The following is a 20,443-nucleotide window of genomic DNA, read 5'->3' on the forward strand; positions in this document are numbered from 1 at the left end:
AAATTCCAGCCATGAAGAGGATTATAGGAAATCCTAATCTCGTAAAAGTTAAGGCTAAGCGGCTGGAGCTATGAAGAGCTGCGTGCTCTTGTAAACAATGTAATGATAAACACATTGGTTGTATAGATACAAAAGGTGATGACACTGCAAAAAACAGGGTCGGGACCAGTGGCAGAGACCCCGTCCCTCCCCACAAGGACAAGTGGCCCTGAGAAGTGGCGAGGTCCAGGTGAGTTCTGCTGTAAAACTCACAGCCGGACCTGTGAGCCACATTCACCTCGGCCTTTACAAGCCCAAAGTGCATCGCCAAGGAGGAAGTGCGCCTGGTGAGGGCTAGTCTGCCAGGAAGCTGTGACTCGCTGAGAGGAGCAAACCCACCACTGTGTTAAGAAAGGGTGCACTTCATACTTAACCCAAGATGAAACGACGGCATCATTCCCAAACTCAATGTGGCACAATAATCGTTTTATCTTGATCATCTTAAAATTTGATCAGTCGCATAGCCATCATTTTGACTTTAAAGGAAACTATCCAACCTTTGAACATGCCATCATTTCTAACAGACCTTTTCCCCAAATTGGTCCGAGCACTCACAGTAGATGCACAATCACAATGTATGTGTAAATATAATTTGGATTTCTGTGGAGGGACCCCAATGTGAACACAAACCAAGAGGACTTAATGGGTACTTCTTTGGCAAACGTCAGCATGTGTGCAGGTATGTAAAAATTGCATGTGGAAGTAAACCACTCACTCTCATTAATTTGTCATGAAGTAGGTTTTCAACCCAGACATAGGACACGTTGGAGCCATGCCACCCTTTGGATGCTGTTGCCCCAGACATGCCCTCTCCAGCACCCTACCACATCCTGCCCTCCCTTTCTACTGTCTGCCTGTCTGTCCAATGACTAATGGGACTCACCATTCAATTCTTTTCTCCATCCCTACAAAGCAACTGGCAGCAGGCCAAATCACCTGGGACACGAAAAACTCACTCTCCCATGAATCCCATTGGACTGGTGGCCCACCCACAGCATCAGGCCTTGGGGAAGCCATGAATGCATCAAACACCTTACCCTGTTAAGGTCAGAGGCCACACTGTAGTGCTAATAAGTTAACAAATCATACAGTGCAGGTACGCACACACACGCACACACACACACACACAAAATTAAAGACATTTTACAGGGTTTAAAGGGGCCCTATTATGCTATTTTTTACAAGTTAATATAAGTTATTGATGTCTCCAAACCTGGTCTTTGAATTCCTCAACTGGAAAAAACAATCGGAACATGTATTTCGGAGTGGATCACACTCCTCATTTTCAGCTTTTTTACCCCACTTTTTCAAACGGGTGAGTCTGTCGGGGTGTAGCCTTATGCTAATGAGATGACCCCTGACCCCGCTCCTACTGAGGAAGTGGTTGTGTCTCTCCGCCCCGTGCTGTCCGCGTCCAGCTTGTTGCCATGGTTATGGTTCTACGCTACAAACTAACAGCGGTGCAGCCGTACCGCTTCGAACCGGACTCCGACCCAGAACCAGGACCAGCTCCTGTAGAAGTTCTACGCCGCGGACGCAGAAGGACGTTTCTGAATGGTTAGTTAACATGTCTGTGTAACGTTTTGGACGGTAACTCGATGTGTGTTAGCGTAGCTAGCGCTAGCCACAATGACGCTAATGCTGCGTTCTTCGCTCTATAAGTAACGTGTCTGTGAGCTATTTTCGGCAACAATTAATATCGTTAGTAGTGCCGTGTTGTTGACAGTTCACAGTTGCATGTTTTCCAAATGGGGAACATTATATTTAAACGGATGAAAACCCGCTGAAAACAGCGTCCTGTATGCGGGCAGTTTGTTTACATCACATTAACGGGATTAAAAACGTCATCCTCTACACACATAAAGATATACAAGGAACGGGATTTGGTCAGTATCATGTTGTCCTCCAGAATTATGTGCTGAATTGTGAATTATAGGCTGTGTGCTGTGTTTTATAAACGTGATTGTGCTCCATCTCAACATTACGTGCTAAACTTACTGTTACAAAATTCAAACATGAGGTTTACACCTCAGCTTGTCAGCAAAGTCCGTCAGGTTACCATATTAACAAGATGTGTTGTTGAAATGCTCAAATTCTGTACTATATTCATCTAGGTGACTAAGTGGGCCTTCAGACACCGAACATGTCTGCTGCATGGAGACACCACGGGTAAAACTGTCTGTTACACCAAGTTGTCTGTTGAGATTATTATTCACATTACATGACGATTATCATGATTCACACTAGGTAAGAAGACGGATGCAGCAGCTGGAGGAGGAAGAGGCTTGCATGAGGAGGAAGAGGCTTGCATGGTGGGACATCCTGGTTGGAACTGTCTGTCTGAATCTTCTCTCTCCAAAACGCATGAAATATACAGCTGGTTATGGTGCTTTACACGTAAGAGGAATACAGCAGTCAGTTGTTTGTTCATCAATTGTGTTTTATAAAAAATAAAACCCTCTATGCAACATATTATGCAGTCTTCCTGACCATTACTTCAGTAATATCAACCATGACACATTTTAAAATTACTGTAAAGACTTTATTGTCAAATTAATCAGCAGTTGAAGTTCACAGTTATCTCAGAACACAAACGCAAACTGTTTGTGGCCGACTCTGCAGGGTCATATCAAGCTCTTTTGAAGTCAAGGAAGAGCTGCCCTCCGAAGTATCCTCCTCCTCTACCGGGTCCAGGCGAGCTCTCTTTGATGGTCTCCTTATTGGAGTGGTTGTGAAACGGGTCTGGAACCATGGCTGTGCCAACACCAAAGTCCTTGCGGGACACAGTAGCTGTAACAGAGTTGTATGGAGGAATGAAACCCATGATATCACATAATAGAAATACACATCTGCACAACTACTAATAGTTGCTGTTAAACCTGATCTCAAGTAGGCTACATGTCAGGTTACACACCTTTACTTGGGTAAGGAGCCTGTAGTCCTCCTAGACAGCTGACTGCCAACAGTAGCTGTGGTGGGTCGCTGTGGGACGCTGATGTGAGCTGCTGCTCTGTAAGCAGACAGACAGTCAGACAGTCAGAGTTTACAACTACATCTGAAATGTGGAACACATAACTATTTCACTATAACTGATGTTGTGACGCACCAATAGCTCGTAAAATCCCTTCGTTAGCGGTTTGGTGACGTCGTCTTTGCATCGGCGTGTATAAACAAACACTGACCAGCTGATCTCGCTGCCGCATTCAAGCTACAAAACGTTCCCAAGCAAACTGATGTCTAGCGTTATTTTACAGGTTTGGGCCCCGCAGTACTACGTAACGTCAACGGTCCTCAATATCAATACAATGGAAGCTTTTAACGCAACACGCCAATGCTAACTTTAGCGCAACACGCCAATGCTAACACACCAATGCTAAGAAAGAAACGGTAAACGGTAACACGGCATATTACATAATATTTAGTAACTTACCGCTTCAGTGTCTGTGGTTGGCTCTCGGACTGTCGGTACTGATCCAAACGTTAGCCCCAGGTTAGAGGCATATCCTGAGCTGTAGCGACCCATGTTGTCAAAGCTCCTGTCGGTGAAGTGCGTCGCACACACAAACACGCATTTAAGGACGCGTGTGCGCACATTTCCATCGTAGATGCTCCGACGATGCCAGTAAATATCAGCAATTGGACTGCCAACTCGCTTTCCGTTGATTTTGGCATTTTGGTCCACTGGTTTGTATGTACATCACACTGACAGCAACAGGTTTGGGAATTATGTGGGCGGGACCACACAGGTGGAGCGATTCTAATGAGCCGAGATGTCCCATATAAGGCACAGCAAAATTCGGTGCTGACGTCATTTAGTGGACATTCTGCAAACCGTTCGTTTATCGGGAGGATTTCTTTCAAACTGAGAAAGTGAAACAGGGAGATGGTGGTCTTTTCTGATACTGTGGGGACTTATTGACACCCCAGGGACCCATTTTAGGGTTGAAAAACATGGAAAAGTCGATTTTTCATAATAGGGCCCCTTTAAGCAGCATGGGTGGTCAGTTTACAAGACGTATGGTGATGTGTGATTGATCCCAAACAGCTGGCGTTGACTTATAGACGAGCTCCGTCAATGATGAAATGAATGTAAACGCATAACGGATGCACTGTACACTGCACGCATTACGACTTGCATTCCTGATACGTGACATCACCCATCCACTCCAGCGCAGGTCTCCGCGGTTAGCAGCGACTTTCAGGCTCAACTGACAAATGAGCGGAGCGGAAAGCAGAGGAACTGCCATTATTTCACGGTACATTTGCATGCGATGCATTCCTGCGCTCGTTCTAAGAGCACACAGAAGGCCAGCGCTTTCAGAAGAGTACACCGAGTGGCTTTCTCATGTGGACCTGGACAATGGGCCAGAGGATTTGGTTTGGACAGTTCTGCTGGGGCCTGACAGGGTAGGCTATTGCAGCAGGGATGGTTCTTTAAATCTCTGGAGGCCATGTGTATCTGGTCTTTAAGGTTATTTTTAGCGATGACAGCATGCTCTCTCTCCAAATCATTCTTGGCCTTGCGATCGGTACGGCAAACTAAGTGAAGGATTTTCAGGTAGTAAGTAAGGATTTATTCATAAGTACTTATAAGTAGGCTGGTGGTAATCCATATACATCATTTTATACAATATACGGACATGAACTCGATCACTTTTGCATTATTGACTCATTCATAAACTATACAGGCATGGCCTTGCCAATATTAAGGTTATCGGCTTATTGAACAATAATTGGCCAAGACCTTGATGGTTTTCATGTTATTGATTGATCATGCAAAATATAGACAAGACACCATTACAACCATTGCAAGACCTGGGCATTGTGCAGACATTCTGGTTGTGCAGTTTATATTATGTGTTCTTTATTTATATAACACATGTATTCATTCATTTTTTATTATTATATCAGCAGATATTATATAAAAAATAAATCATAAAATGCATGTTAAATTAATTATAGAAAAATAATTATTAATATATAAAATGTAACAATGAGAAAACTGTTTATCACAATTATTTCTGGGACAATATATTCATATAAATTAGTTATGGTGACAGCCCTACTTATTATACCTATCCCGAGTAATAAAGATAAGCAGCTCCAGAGTCATGAATCATGTGCACTCCCTCAGAGTTTAAGGAAGCTACCGACAACGCCATCTGTGCTGTTATGCCTACGTGCATCTTCCAGGAAAACCAAACCTCCCTGATGTCTTTGTTTACGTTCTCCCTCTATATCACTTCCTCTCTGCCCTCCAATCAGATAGGGGCAGCTGTGAGGACGAGACGGCTGAAAACCAATAGGGACTGGGAGTCGTGCCTTGAGATGGTGTCTCCAGGACACGCATCAGGAAACCACGTGGACAACTACTTCTGAAGTAGCATGACAATGGACTTCCAGCACAGAGTTTCAAAAGTGCCTCGCCTTTCTTGTAACTGTAGCGAACAACAGCAACAGAACAATGTTAAGGAGGTGCGGTTGAGCCAGTTCCATGGCGCTGTCACACAGTGTAGAGCCAGCGCTGTGCAGAACATGAGGAAGAAATGAATAAGTACCTCCAATTAAACTGACCACAACCACAATTATTATTAATTACTTTAATAGCTCATGGTTAATACTGTTGCTTAAATATAGCCAGACTATCTCCAGGGCAAATGCAATCACATTTGAACCGAGAGGAATTTTTCATTTTCTTTTGTTTACAAACAGATCTTGTCAAACAGCCAATGCAAGGACAGTAATTATATGGAACCGCCCCGGGTTTGCACTACTATACTACAATACTGATCTTGTACGAGAAGTTACAGATCGTCCCTTCAGGAAAACACGGCAATGGTTGTTGAATGCTTTGCATAAATATCAGCTGATACCCAACAGCTACAAACCAGTAATTCTAGACAATTCCTACTAATTTGATCAAGCCAGATCTCCACTATACAGACCTCTACATGGCTTTCAACATCATATCATAAACTCCTATACTGTCAACTCTTTCACAGCCAACATTGGAGGATTCTCAGAGGTCGCATTAGCTTCTAGCCTTATTCAAAACAAACATATAAGCACTGTTGGTTTAACGGGCCATGAGGCACAGTAACCCACCTCACCCATAAAGAGGAAATGCCTGAGTGGTTTATACTGGAAAAAAAAGGGGAGGGGGGAGAGATGTTTCAAATCCTCTGGGGATGTCATTAATAGCCATTTCATTTAGCTTGATTCAATAAAAAAGAAGACATTCCTGATGTCAGAAAGAGACCACATGACGTACCAGGGGGGGGGGGGGGGGGGGGGGTTGTTGTTGCTTTGTTCAAAACAAATACAGCAGCTCCATGCAGCAGTGAAGGTGTCCTGAGTACTCCACCATGCACATTTGCAGTTTGAAGCAAATTATTATGAACATGTTAGAAGCCCTTCATGGAAGCCGCGAACCACAGACACAAGTCACAATAACAAAAGTTGAAATAAGAACCGGTGCAGAAGAAGACAACTAAAACGAAGTTAACAAAGAATCAACCAGTCCGTTTTTGTGAGACATCCATCAAGGCTTCAGCTCGTTTTACAATAAAAGCAATCAGAAGGTCACCTGCATGTTGCACAGGGAAAATCCACCAGTTGTTGTGCGGGACTCTTGACAATGCAGATGTTAGTTTGGCTCAGGAAGGCCGTCGTATCAAGGAGGAGGGACTAACATCAGAAGCAAAGGCCCACTGCTGACCCACTTCTCTACTGGTCGACGGGCACATCCCCGCGAGTCACATCCCTGCTCATCAAATAGACCGGATCACTGAGATAACTACGCTATTAATACTGGGAATGGGAAGAAAGTCAGCCATGCCACATTCCACAGGCCCCGACATTCCCACATATTAACAGGGCTCGGAATGAAATCCAATACTTGGCATCCCTTTCCCCCCTCGAACACCAACGCGCTTCCCTGCCGTGACAAATAATTTTCTTATTTCATACGGGAGGAATGCCAGAGTCACAAGCTCCCAGTCTAACTAAAGACATGTTATCATATGTGTAGGGGAGGAAAACGGTCCGAGCACGGACTTGGAGCTGGTTAGCACTCTCGAGAGGGATGGGATGCCGGACTTCCCAGAGTCTCCATGTTCTTCAAACACCCCAGAGTCCCCCTGCTTTCCATCAGTACAGTGGTCTTATCCAAATTACACAGATGCCTGAGAAAATCCAGCTCGCCTGGGTGGTGAAAGACGTAAATGTGAGCAGACTAAACACAAACTCACGAAAGACTCGGCCGAAATAACCCAGCACCAAGTAGTAACGAAACGTCTGCAGTCCGAATAATACCTGCAATCCATCATTTTTTTAGCCCCCGATCTAGAAAAATATAGCTGCATGATTTTGCTTGCAGCCAATCACCACAAACTATTTTAAGTTGTTGGCCAATCCCACTATACGATGTGTTATTGGTTCACTCCTGGAGACATCTGAGCCAGCAGTAAGGAGCTAACAGTGCTAACAATGCAAACAGTGTTAAGAGGGCTCACAACGGCAACAGTGCTAACAACTTCCTTTCACATGATGGGTATCGGTATCATTTAGAAGGGTACTAGTATTGGCTAGGGATGGGGGGATAACCGATTTTATCGTGGTTCGCGATAAAAAAAACACGTGGTAGTTAATCGTAGTTAATTTCTGTTTTCAGGATAATCTTTATTATCGTCACAAGTGACTTGAGAACGCTGTTTAGCTCACGATCACGGTAGACTAGTGAAAAATAGAGCCAGATTTAAAAAAAAAACAGAATACAGAAATATTTTTTGTATACATTTGTCCTTCATTTATTCAGACACCTTAGACTTCTGAATGTTTTCATTAAACAATAAAATCTGTGACACAATTGAAAAATATTTTATTTTAGCGAAATTTTAAACATATTTTGATGATTATCGGGATAATGTCGTGAATCGCAATTACACTACAGCTACACTCACTGGTTGAGCTCAGCAGTTCTCAACGGTTTGTTCCACTGTTTGCATTCTCATACTGTGCCATGCTTGAATATGTCCATCGAAGCCAGTGAGTAGATCGGGACACTCTATATGGTGCATTGTTAAACTATGAATCTTGCCTGGGTGAAAGGTCAACAGCTGCAGCATAAAGGACAGAGGGCTTATGGGTAATGTCTGGAATGCTCTTCTGGGACGGTTATAGAAACATGTATAGGGGGAGACCTCTGAAGTGACCAGCATTTTTTTTTAAATAGCCTGTGGTAATATTGCACAGAATTGAGGCACTGTAGAGAGGAGATATGCTTACACATCATAAGCCCCAGAAAGTGTGTCACTGGCACAAATACAATAGTGCCATTTGACACACACACACACACACACACACACACACACACACACACACAGTGTGGGGGACTTCCAGTGAAGGAGAAAGAAGCAGCCTTACTGAGTTCTGTCCCCCAGACACCATAACCACTCTAGTGTAAATACAACACGATGTTAATCCTGTCCAAAAGATCAGATAGTTGAATTTAAGCAGCTTTGCAGGACCTCATCTCTTCTTCTCTCTGTCCCTATCGTAATGAGGCGGCCGTTGAGCTGCCAGTCAGCAGCAGGGCTGAAGCGATAAAAGGCCGGCCGGCGTTCCCTAACTCTCCCGCGCACTCCCTCTTAATCCTGAGAGAGCAGTTCATGCATCCGTAATGGTCGATAAAATATGAAAAGCCCGAGAGCGCTGACAGCAGCAGAGGGTGTACGTATGAGCGTTGCGTTAATGCCCTCCCAACACACTGAATCTTTTAGCGGTGTCACTTGGTTCGCCCCCTGGCACACGTGACAGTAGGAGGCTTGACGGCAGACTGGAGAATAAGCCTTTAATGTGGTGGAAATGGATACTATCTTGATGCAAAAAGACATTATAGAAAACACATGGGGCCTAATGACCATATTTAACCTCTGGTTCATCCACCTTCAAACGCAAACCAAGTAAGTAATGTTTGTCTTATGCCTTCTCGCTATCATCTCACACATCCGCTTTTTAAAAGCCTGTTCTCAAAACATCTGTTTGGGAATTCTTCCATCCAAAAACCGACCCAAAGAGGCATCAATAATCAGTTTCACAGGTGGAAAACTGGAGGGCCCGTGCATGAACTCTCCCATCGCTGGGCTTTCGATATACCCAAAAAGATTTACAGTGAAGATGACAGCTTCCCAACTGGGAGCTTCCTACACAACAACGAAGGCTTCGTAATTCCTTCAAATGAGGAACCCTGGGAGATTAGTGACAACAGTGTGTTTATGTTGGTCTGAGCCGCAAACGGCTTCCCTTCAGGGAAATGTGGATGGACAGTCAATACCAACATCCCAAGCAGGAGCAGGCCGCATTTAGAGGTAAGTGGCAGCGCGTTCCCCGAGCTCCATATCTGGTTGAGTCGTCGCTGGGAGGAGATGTTCTGCATACATGGAATGTCTGGCTGCCAGGCGGCTACACACACCAAAGGGCTGACTGTGTGATTGATGAACGTGATCAGCCCATGTCTAGGACCCCAAATAGACCAGGACCAATTACATATGACACTGTCCCGTCCTCCCTCAATTCCTGACATGCCAAACATTTCCCTCAAATACATTTTTTTTGGGGGGGTTTAAACCAACCATGAGATCAATCACTTCTAATTCACTCCCTCGGCTCTCAATAACACTGATCCACCACTGAAATCCAGTTTTCCAAAGAAAATGAAACTCCATACAATCTCAGCTGAAGCCGAGTCCAAGACTACCACCAATGCGCCAAAAACCCGGCTCGTATAATGCACCAGCACACGGGGGTACAGCAAGGCATGCTGTCAACACCAGCGGAGAAGGAGCCCGAACATTTCACAACCCAGCGTTCGCTGCTGTTTATGACCTATAAAGCCACTGTAGCAAAGAAGACAAGTACTGTGTAATACAGCCTCCCCCTCCAATCACAACAACACAAAATATGTGGAAATGTTATCGCCTTAGTGGGATTAGCAGCCGTTGTTGCCCACCAGCTCCTTTCTTGCTCGGCTTTGTACCGAGCCTACCGATGAACGTTTGTTTTATTGGCTGCAGAAGTCTGTGTTTTCCTGGCAGGGCTGAGCAGCGGGGATGCAGAGCACGGACAAACTGGGTTCACACTGAAAACATCTCGAGCCTGCCGTGTGTGTCTCCTTGCAGCACTACGGGGGATCTATTCGTGGCGGGAAGGGTCACAGGTATCACTATCAAGAATCTCCTACTTACCCTCTTCAAACGTGCCCTGAGAGATGGATTGTCCCCGTGTCACGTCACTTCAATTGGAAAATGAAGAGCCTTTCACTAAAGCAAGGTTACAAGAAAGTTTTAAAGCATTCCTGCAGCGTCTGGATTTAGATTCCTCTTCTTGCCCTTTGCAGTTTGTGTTTCGTGGCCGGATTCCATGCCTTCGCCTTCGAGTCTGACGATGTTTTCCCGACCGACGCTGCTGCGTTTTGTCTGCTTCTCCTCTCTGAGCTTTCTGAGCCGAGCTCTGGATTTTAGCTGACTGTGCTGCGAGTTGAGCTGTTGACATTGTCCCCTCTCCCTCTCTCTCTCTCCCCTCCCTCTCTCGCTCGCTCTCCCTCGCTTGCTCTCCGTCTTTAGATCACTCGCCCCGCTCCACCCCCCTTCCCTTCTGGTTTCCAGCTCCAGTGTATGACAGCATCAATGCGGGTGTCAGTGAGGAGGTGATGGATTGTCTGTGAATATGAATGTGCAAGGGCAACATGAAAGGAAACCACCCTTTGCACCCTGCGTTTCCCATCACCGCCCGCAATCCCAACTCCACCCGACGCATTCCCTCCCTGAGCAGACAAGAAAAAGGGCTATGGTCGGTGGGATATCACTCACATACCGCCCAAAGGAAACCGCTTTTCCTGCCGCGTCTTCTCATCGCCAACACAAAGAGACGCCAAATATGGGATTCTCCATTAAGAGGTAACCCCCTTTACACACACAGGAAAAGGCTTTCCCCGAGATCCAATCAGTGCTCATTGAGAGGAAGGTGAGACCGGACGCCGGACTGTACATAGTTCTGCTGACCTTGTTCACACCGTTAGCTAAGCCGAGGGTAATGCGAGGAATGGGAGTCGCACCACAGACTGTTCTGTGAAGTGAGAGTTCAAGTATGCGACTGTGATAATATGGAGGGGTCGATGAGTGCAAGACTCCCATGACGCCGGCCAGATGACGGACACCGCGGCTGGCCGTACATAGTCTGAATCAGCTGGGAAAATCAGCAGAGGGGAGAAAAAAAGACTTCTCGTTATGAATCCAACACTATCAACTATTCTCACTCAATGTGTCTGGACAAACGTCCCCACCTTCAGTGGTTCATTCAGGATTTAGTGAGACTATTGGCCGGACAATCGGACCTGCATGCATCCCCCGAAAGAAGATTTTGTACATATTTAAAAAGTGCATCAAAATGCATCAATCTGGTGTAATTTGAGGACAAAATGAAGAGGCTATGAAGAACTTAGTGCTCTTGTACATTTTGAAATAATTGGACTTTACTTGATCATTTTTATTTAATGTGTACCTCTACTCCACTACATCCCAGAGGGAAACATTGTACTCTTAACCTACTTACATTGACTTGACAATAGTCGTTTTGCTGATTCTGATTCTGATTACAAAACATGAGATGTTTTCCAACATTTCCTCCCTTCACTGCTCAGCCCTTTGGAGACAAGGGTCAAATGTGAATTGATTTCATAGCGAACGATCTTCCTCCAGACTGATCAGAGGTCGGGCGAGGTGACGGCTTGTCTGGTGGCAATTTCTCATCAATACTCGACTATCGATTCCAGCCCTGCTTATATAACGTGCATCTGGATAAGGAGGATTGCTACACCTCGGGAAGAAAACACTGTTCCCTCCTTTAGTTTGATCGTTTGACACGGGAAAAGGCTGACTGACATTTAGACCCTATGACATCGCAATGTCAATACGTTTCAATCAATAGATGGGAAGAAAAAAATGCTTATCTTAACATACAGCATCCATTCTTGGTGAAACTCTGACATTCTCACACACACACACACACACACACACACACACACACACACACACACACACACACACACACACACACACACACACACACACACACACACACACACACACACACACACACACACACACACACACACAGAGAGAGAGAGAGAGAGAGAGAGAGAGAGAGAGAGAGAGAGAGAGAGAGAGAGAGAGAAGAATGGAGGAGGGGGAGTCATGACAGCATTTGTCATCTTTCTCTAGGGACAGAAGACAGATGACACCAAGCTGCTGGCGGTAATGCCTGGGTGCATTCCTGGGCGAGCCCTGGGGATGCATCCATTAACCCAGCTCTTAGACAGATCCATGCTTATCTCCACCATTTCCACTTTCTTCTTATTCTTCTTCCGTTTCTGTGCAGCATCACAATGAGGTTTGCATCATTTCTGCTCTCTCTGGGGTAATACCTCCATCCCCAAAAGCCCGGTGGAGACCCTGAGGAACAGGCCAGGCTCAGGCTAAGTGCACTTTCAGCTTCATCTGTATCATCCATCACAGCCTGGGAAATGACATCGGCTAATTGATGCAAATGGAGTAGGCTTGGCATGCAAACCCACCCCCCCAAAAAAGAAATCGGGATAATATCGTCAAATGGGAGGTGTTCCAGTGTGTTTTATGCATACTTTCAGCATTATCGGGATAATAGCATGAATCAGAATAATTTTGCCCGACATAATCGGGACATCATATTTTCAAATCATCCCGTGCCAGTGAGGATCCAGTAGATCCGTCTGCTCCTTTTCTCTCTGGAGGGTGTGTTTGTTTTCTTGAACAGTGCATTTTGCCGAGAGAAAGAAAATAAGAGGTTACACACACTCATCCACAACTGCACACTGTCACTTTGTGTGCCAGGGAGGTGACCGCAGATTGCGGCCTCTACAAACTTGGGTTTCGGTGACCTCGCACTGCCCCCTGGGTAATTCCTTTAAAACGAGGTTTGTGTTTTGCCAGAGTAAATCACAGTGGGAGGTAAACGCCAGGACGGATCATCTCACTGCAGAGCATGGTAAGTGAGTCCTGACACCTCAGGTAGGGTGCTTTCGTCTTGACGCATAGCTCCACACAAGCTGCCAGTCACTTGTCAGTCAGCTGGGGGGGGGAGGCGGTCTAGACCCTCTTTTAAGCGGATGGAAGATTCATTCCAGGGAGCACTTCTTCCCCAAAGAAAACCTCCGTGCCACAGTGCAGGAACAATCACAGTCTGACTAACAATTGCTACATTTGGCCAGGGGGAGCAGTTAAAATAAAAAAAGAAACTTGGCACTTGGTGGGGAGTTGGACAAAAAGGTGAATGGAATATTGGACAAGAAGAAGTGGGTCACCCAAGGTGGTCTCCTCCAGGCCCATAAACCCTTATTTTCCCCTTCAGAACCTCTCATATGCTGTCAAACCTGATAAGGGGCGGAGAAACAGCGGGCGGCGTGGCTGTAAAGAAGCGTTTCAAAGTGCACGCCGTTGGCATCTGAAGCACTCTTTCCACGGTTGTCACTGAGGAGAAGTGGCGAGAGAGTTCTCCTTCCAAAGCTGCCAAAGCCAACATGGCAAACGGTCATGTTTTACGACGTGTTGTTCCTTAATGTATAATTTTTTTTTTGTAAGTGAGGAATTCCTTGTGACAGGGGAGACATTTCTTTCACGCCCGCAGATAAATTGCCAGAGAAAAAGATCCAGCCGATGCACAAAGCCTGAACTCTTGACAGCATAAACATGAGCACATTTTTACACATGGATTATTGTATGTTGGCTATAAATCATGATCCGACGATGGGGGAACACCGTCTTGCAACAGCCTCTGCAGACAAGTAGTGACAGTAAAGCCATAAACCATAAATCTGATGGCCGTCACCATGGTGACACTCCTTCATGTCGTTATTTACACCCTTCTTGTATAGATCGTTACTTTCTCCTGCTAGGATTGACTTCTACTACTGCTTCATTATCTCCATCACTTAAACATGTGAGGATCCTCCTGCTTTTACAAATCTCAAGCAAACAAGCATTAGATCAGGATGACCAGTCATTTGTCCCGAGGACTTTTTTGGGGTGTTTCTGCAAAAAAGCACTGGGCATCTGAATAGCTCTTTTGTCCCGGAGGCAGACTGGGCAGGGTCAGAGGTCACCCAACTGCCTGCTCCCACAGTACCTCGGCTGTCTGCCTGGATATGTGCCACATAAATGCGGTCAAGTTTAGACAATGGTGCAGCTCTCTGCTGACCGACTGACTCATGACGGCTTCATCACGGCAACAAATGATGTCATGCCTTGATCTTTGGGCATGAAGGCCAACTCTATTAAACCTTGAATAATGTCAGAGTCATTTTATCTCTCAGTGCAGCCGTTTGGAGATGCTGTTCCAGGATGGCAGACAACTTCAGGTTTAAAGTCGAGCTGAAAACACATTTCAGGAGCATCGGACGGACATCACGTTTTTGACTGTTATGATGTGATGTAAAATGGTTCAAAATGCATTTTTATTTCAGCTCAACTTTAAGAAAGAAATATAAAGAAATATGTGACACAAAGTTCAAAAGGGTCCACATGAAAACCATCACTTCACTTCACAAGGAATCCAGGTGTGTATGCGGTGAAAAGGACAATAGAGGCTGAACACTAATGGGGGAAAAAGACTGATGGTGGACGTGAAAGGAAAGGGCCTTGCTCTTTTTTCCAGATGCTTCCATTCAAAAGCAAGGTTTATGTATTCCAGTCGCTATTATATTAGTGATATGGGGACTTCCCTCCACAGAGTGCAACTTCAGACATTACAATTTATCACCATTTCTGATCCAGCCATTCAGTAGAAAAAGAAGAAAAAAGCGCTCAGAAGTACCGGCCCTTCAGAATGAGTTCCTTTGCTGACCACGGACTGAACCGAAGACTAAGACCTTCAGCTGAATGTTCCCAGGTGTAAGAATGTCCCTTCTTACAATCAATGCAGGTCAACGTAAATCAACGGCTTTTACGTCCCTCGAAAGGGTTGCGTGTCCACGGAGCGCATCTGGGGAAGTGTGAATGAAAGGTCCTAGCATCTCCGTAGGAACATCTGGGAGTCATCCGTTCTGCAGAGGGAGGCCCCGTGTGAACAGGTGCGTGTCTGCGTCCATGACCTTAAGCCATGGTTTTTGACCCCTGACCTCTTGTTATTGGCAGGGGACTCTGTGAACCCAGAGGCACCATTGGACACAGATGGTTCTGTCGGAACATCCAAGGTCGCGTTACCTTAGACTGAGGCCGCCGGTAATCCAGCGTTTGTCGTCCACCGCGGCTGGAGCTGCAGCACACTTGGACTGCCGATTAGTTCAACCATCACAGTGTCACGTGGAGTTTGCTGCCAAGTAAAACTAAACTTTATTGTAACAGATCCCTGAAGATCTGCATTGGAATCAGCTGGAGGAGAGCTAGTAACGTTAGCAGCACCAGAGCTACAGCTAACGTTAACGGACGTCCATTCAGTTACATCATGATGCGTTCAGGCTTGATTCAGTAAAAGTACGTTTTGGGCAAAGGTAAACTGTAACGCTATCACATGTTCAAATGCAATCCTTTCAAATATCCTTTTCGGCAAGAAACTTGAATAAACTTAAGGTTTTTTCCACTGCAATGCTAGCACTAATCAGCTTATAATACATCATTAAAACTACTATGTCAATATTCTTTTCATAAAAAAAAATCATAACATTGAACATTTCTGACATTGACTGACTTTAGACCACCAGAAATTATTTTTCAGGGCAGTGTTGCAAAAAAAAAACACAACCTAGAGCTTCTTTATGAAAACATAATAGAATATAGATCTGTATCGGTCAAGATGGCTCATCGACAGCATCACTGGCAGAAGAAAAACAGGATCAGGGCATCACTAAAAATTATATATGCTTCTTTGTTTTCTGCTGATCCGATCTGTGACCAAAACATCTTATACGATCCGATCTGTCCTCCCGCCAAACATTAGCTAACGTCATCATGCAGAACAAAGCAAAGTCAACAAAAACCCGGCCAAAAGGCAGCGACTGACCAAACCTTTGAAGTCACTGCCACAAGAACAACTGTTCTGTCCTCTCTCAAAAGATTTGATGACAAAACACAGTAAGTAGAGTGTCTATAAATAACCCACCAAACCCTTTGGTCTGGTTTGACCATGATGGGTCCGACCAACACACTGGGCGGCCTTCTCTTTCTGTTTCCTGGTCGATGTGATGCAGAGCTCGATGGCTGCGCTGTGTTCTGCTCTGAAACCGTCTCTCCAGAGATGACAAGGAACAATAACACACACTTCCTGTTTGTCTCCACATGGACTGAGATACTGTACAGCGGCTCAGAACCGCCCGTCACGTCTTCATGCTGAAGTACCACTTCCAGTTGTCATTTTAAGAACCATCTCATCTACAACAGCACCCCGCGTCCATGTGGCCCATTTCAAAAGGATCGCCCCTCCACCATGCAACACATGTGCACAGAAAACCAATAACCGTCGACCTTCCACCCTCCGGCATCACTCAAGCACACGTGCCTCGTGTTCCATCCAACCACACAAGAGGGTTCGTCGGTCCAGCTGCCTCTCACATGGTGGGAAGGGTCAGACATGTTATTACAATGATTTACTATCCCCTTAAGTTAAGGAGCCTTTGGCACATCCTGTTCCCCAGCAGAGAAGGGGATCCCTGAAAGTCGCCCAGCCCGGGTCAACGCGTTGCTCGGTCCAGCAGGGCTGGGTCTGGACTAACCCGCGGCCTCATATCTGCAGGAAGCCATCGGGTATAGATTATGTACACAAACCAATCCATCACTCTAGTCCCTCCTGTCGACGTCACAGGACACGAAGAGATACCATGATGCATGTTTCTCATGTGCTCATGTCCTGTCGTGTGCTGTGCATGTTAAATCAATGTGTTGGTGGTGCAGCATGTTTGTGCTTTATGCTGCTGTATATGTGCTTTTATGTAGGTGTGTTTGTCCTGTTTTAGTCTGCTGCATAATGTCATAATGTCCACAGGGTATAATGTCTTATGTATGCTGGGTGTTTATTGTATTATCTATTCCCTCCGTCTGTCAATTGTTCTTACCATGTTGTTTTTTAATAATTGCTTATACATGCATTTTATCTGTAATTTTAGGCTGCCTTTTGAATATCTGGCCGGGGACTACAGATGCAAACTAGCCTCTTTGGCTAACTCTGGCTCACTTACAGCTTGTTGATTAGTGTGCAATGTCCCTGAAATAAACCAATAAATGAAATAAATAAATAAATAAATGACCTGAAAAGGCTGTCTAGCTCAGTATCAAGAGAACAATAGATTTAAAAAAGTATTATCAGGCTCAAACAACGTGGCTATAGTTTTATGTATAAATGTGTTATTTGCAACATAATATTGTTTCCTCACAAAATGTGAGGCAATGTGTGTTTTAGTGCCATTTTTGAAGATTTTTGGGATAACATCTTGAATGGCAATTATTTGGGCATTTCATAATGTCCCATAGCACGACTCGGATCATATTTGAGTAGATTTGGTCGTCAGATTTCAGCAATGAAGGCCAAAGCTATGAAAACAAACCCAAGTTGTAATAAAGCGCTATTTTGCTTTAAGCTACTGTACGTGTGAGGGAACGAGTGAGCGAGCTGCTGAGTGTGTGAGCACACATATGGATCTCGACAATGTAAATACATATATAGCAGCATGCTGTGTGGAGGGGTGTGTGTGTGTGGGGGGGGGGGGGAGGGGGGGGGCTCAGCGTTGCTGAGGGGGCCCATTGTGCACCGATTACCCGAAAGAGGGGTAAATGATGGTGTTGATTAAAGCCAGCTGAGCCCGGGGCAGACTCCTGGAGCGGCAGACGCACGCCCAGCACCACCACGTGGCCCTGAAATCCATCTGGCTTCTCCATGACACACACGCACACACACACGCACACACACATGCACACACACGCGCACACACACACACACACACACACACACACACACACACAGACACACACAGACACAGACACACACACAGACAGACTAGCACACATCAGCTTGAACCTGTCCACGTTTCTCTGGAAAACGCTTCCAAAAAAAGCTTTGTGTTGCTCGACCGATGACGACGGTCGACTGATTGCGTTCATGTCTGAAGCTGATCCGACTCGCCTTCTGAAAAAAAGGAAAGGATATAACTGCGGTCGTGCGTAGCATCCAATGAGCGAGATCGAAGCCAAAACTACAGGCATCGCTCCGTCACTGTACGCCGGATTTCTTTTTAATGCAGTGCAGATGTTTACTTAGCCGTGCTTCAAAAACGCATAGCGTTGCAGATATATAGATTGTGTGTGTGTGTGTGTGTGTGTGTGTGTGTGTGTGTGTGTGTGTGTGTGTGTGTGTGTGTGCAGGTTATAAGTGAAGAAAGGTTGTCAGACAATGAGCATATATCCAAATTTACTGGAAAACCCGGGGCGTCATGATAGAAACGTATCCTCGTTGCTCGTTCCATCTTAAAGCTACAATTGTGACTTGAATAAAAATCACTTTTTAGTCCGATTTGTTCAAACCGTCACTTTATCCTGACAATTGTACTAAAAATCAGGTTATTCTGATTCTGATATCCTTTTATTCTCCTAATGGCGTTTGCAAGACAACCAATCAGAGTCAAGGAGCCAGCTGTCAATCACTCATTGCATTTGGATCAATGGTTGGGGACTATATTGTGATAAAACTGTGTTTTCCTATCATCCCATGCCTATACCGTATTGCCTATCTCTCACCATGTGAGAAACAGATTTTCGTGAACTGTTATAGTACCATATATATATATATACCCGGCCGCCATATTGAAAACCGGTCAAAGCTAAGCACCGCCCACCAGCCGGAGCAAACTCATTTAACCAACAAACAATACACGGAGATTCTAACATTTGAGGCGAGAAACTGGCACTGAAGTTACAGCATCCGTGAATGACCGCTGCATCAGAGATTCCTTGGCTCTGATTGGTTGCTTCCCTTTGGCTGTGGTGTAATCTTGCAAATGCCATTAGGGGCAGAGGAGACGGAGGAACCAGATTTTGTCAGAGATTATTTGTTTATTTTTCCAAAGTTTTAGCAAATATGACAAAAGTTGATTCTATATAAGTTACAAACTGCAGCATTAATTAAACGGTGAAAGACGAGACGAATCCTGTCTGCCTTTCTCCGTCCATCAAACACTGATTCACGCTTTCATCACCTCCAGACTGGACGACTTCAACATTGTAAAGCTCATCATCCAAACTCCTCAGTAAACACCAATCAGAACACTGGCAGAACTCTCCCATGACGACACACCCGTCCTCCAGAACCTCCACTGGCTCCCTGACCCATAATACATCCACCGACCTGCCCCGCCCTCCACCACCACCACACTCCCTCCTGTAGCCTCCGATCCCGATGCTAACCTCCTCCCCTCTCATCAGGACCAAGCACCAAACCTGGGGGGACAGATCCTTCTCCATCGCCGGCCCCCTCCCTCGGGAGCTCCGATCTGTCCACATTCAAAACAAACTCACCTTCTTAGATCTGCTTTTAATGCTGTTTTTCTCTATTGCTTGTCTGTTTCTATTCTAATGTACAGTGACTTTGCGTACCATGTAAAGCGCTCTATAAATAGAATGCATTATCATCATTATCCTCCTCTTATTGCTATATCTAAAGTCACGGCTGTGTATATCAAACCTCCCATCTTAAGAAATTTTAACAGTGACTGCAAATGTGATTGTACAATCAGCACTTGTCCTGTTTTGATAAGATAGGTTGTTTTTTTTCAGGAAACATGTTTCTGTAATACTAAACCTAAACCGAGATTAGATTTCAAACCTCGGAACTTTCTGTAATGAGGCCCCTGCACCGAAAAAAACGAAAGCCTTGACCTCCGTAGTACAAATCTGGGTTAGTCACATCTGCTCTGGCGGTGAACAATCAACACACATTGTTCCTATTACACGCTATTTAAGTTAAATGGTCAGGTTGGGCCTCGACTCGCTGGTCCATTGCACGCAGCAACAAAAATGTGGGTCAGCATTTTTTCCTCCTCATCCTGCATCTCGGTTTCCTTCTTAGAACAATGAGTCGGACGTTTTTTTGTTTTTTAAATTCCTCCCGAGACGGTGGGACTGCAGTGAGACCTGGAAGTATTATGAGCACAGCAGTCACCGTGGTGCAGTCCGTTAACACGCCGGGACGTGACAGGCAGTCGAACTCAGTGACCTTCGCAACTCGGCCTCGGCTCTTTTCAAATGAGCAGCCGTCTCAATAATCATGAGCATTGATTGTCGGATGAAAGGGAGAAGATCGATGAGAGAGGGGGGGGGGGGGGGGCTTCAAG

General features: G+C 45.3%; 1 protein-coding gene and 1 long non-coding RNA gene across 5 annotated transcripts in view; both read right to left on the reverse strand.

Annotated features, from left to right (window-relative positions):
* daam2 (dishevelled associated activator of morphogenesis 2) overlaps nucleotides 1–20,443 on the reverse strand; it is a 94,558-nt gene that overhangs the window by 61,269 nt on the left and 12,846 nt on the right. Inside the window, exon 1 of one of the 4 annotated variants that reach the window (XM_084013734.1) lies at nucleotides 10,284–10,577. The exons of the other annotated variants lie outside the window; for them this stretch is intronic. The gene's annotated coding sequence lies outside the window, so the exon portion shown is untranslated. Of the gene's footprint in view, nucleotides 1–10,283; nucleotides 10,578–20,443 lie in introns of those variants that run through there. 4 annotated transcript variants of the gene reach the window in all.
* On the reverse strand, nucleotides 2,700–3,599 carry LOC311016096. Its single transcript, XR_014597444.1, has 3 exons — nucleotides 3,470–3,599; nucleotides 2,954–3,049; nucleotides 2,700–2,829 (listed from the first exon to the last, which is right to left on the reverse strand). It is a non-coding gene; the product is annotated as an uncharacterized lncRNA (long non-coding RNA).

This window comes from Eutrigla gurnardus (genome assembly GCF_963514095.1).
Source record: "Eutrigla gurnardus genome assembly, chromosome: 7".
Classification (NCBI taxonomy): domain Eukaryota; kingdom Metazoa; phylum Chordata; class Actinopteri; order Perciformes; family Triglidae; genus Eutrigla; species Eutrigla gurnardus.